The sequence below is a fragment of the Mus pahari genome, chromosome 13 (assembly GCF_900095145.1).
Source record: "Mus pahari chromosome 13, PAHARI_EIJ_v1.1, whole genome shotgun sequence".
NCBI lineage: Eukaryota > Metazoa > Chordata > Mammalia > Rodentia > Muridae > Mus > Mus pahari.
In genome coordinates, this window is record NC_034602.1 from 22,772,893 (window position 1) to 22,774,060 (window position 1,168).

The following is a 1,168-nucleotide window of genomic DNA, read 5'->3' on the forward strand; positions in this document are numbered from 1 at the left end:
GAGTTCCAGGACAGCCAGGGCTATACAGAGAAACCCTGTCTCGAAAAACAAACAAACAAACAAACAAATGAATTAATGACACAAAAGCAGAAGCAGGACCTTGTTTTATCGTTTTAATTTTTATGTGTGTGGATGTTTTGATTGCACGTAAGTCTGTGCACCACTTGTGCCTGGTGTCCTTACAGGCAGGAGGCATGGGATCCCCTGAAACTAGAATTACACACTAGATGTGAGGCGCCACATGGATGGTGAGGATAAAACTAGTATTCTCTAAGAGAGGAGCCACTGTTCCTAACCACTGAGTTGCAGATGCTATAGACTCCCCCTCCAACTGCACTTACAGATTGTTATGGTTTGTCTATGCTCAGCCCAGGAAGTGGCACTATTAGAAGGTGTGGTCCTGTTGGAATAGGTGTGTCACTGTGGATGTGAGCTTTAAGACCCTCATCCTAGCTGCCTGGAAGCCAGCATTCTGCTAGCAGCCTTCAGATATGTAGAACTCTCAGCTCCTCCTGCATCGTATCTGCCTAGATGTTGCCATGCTCTCACCTTGATGATAATGGACTCAACATCTGAAACTGTAAGCCAGCCCCAATTAAATGTTGTCCCTTATAAGACTTGCCATGGTAATGGCGTCTGTAAAACCCTCAGACAGGGACCACAAGAGGGCGTTAACTTTCCTGAGACTAAAGTTATAGATGGTTGTGAGCCACCACGTGGGTGCTGGCAATCTTACCCAGGTCATCTGGAAAAGCAGCAACTACTAAGGATCTCTCCCGCCCCTTCTAATGTTTTCTTGACAATATCTTGCTATGTTCTGTCTGGCCTGGAACTCACTATATAATCCAGGCTGGTCTTAAACTCCCAGCACCCACATGGCTGCTCACTACCATCTGTAACTCCATTTCTAGGAAATCTGATGCTGCCTTCTGGCTTTTCCAGGCACCAGACACCATGTGGTGCACATACACATATATGCAGGCACTCACAAATACACAAAATAAAAATAAATACAGGAAATAACTTGATCAGAATCTGTGATCTACATGAAGAAATAATTATGTAAATAATGGTAAAAACAAATCTTCTATTTTCTTATTTTAATTGCTCTAAAAGCAGCTGATGGAAAATAAAAACAGCAGCCGGGCAGTGGTGGCGCACGCCTTTA

At 43.9% G+C, this 1,168-nt stretch overlaps 1 protein-coding gene across 2 annotated transcripts in view; it reads right to left on the reverse strand.

Annotated features, from left to right (window-relative positions):
• Positions 1–1,168, reverse strand: part of Ccm2 (CCM2 scaffold protein) — a 49,472-nt gene that overhangs the window by 12,934 nt on the left and 35,370 nt on the right. The gene's annotated exons all lie outside the window — the stretch shown is intronic.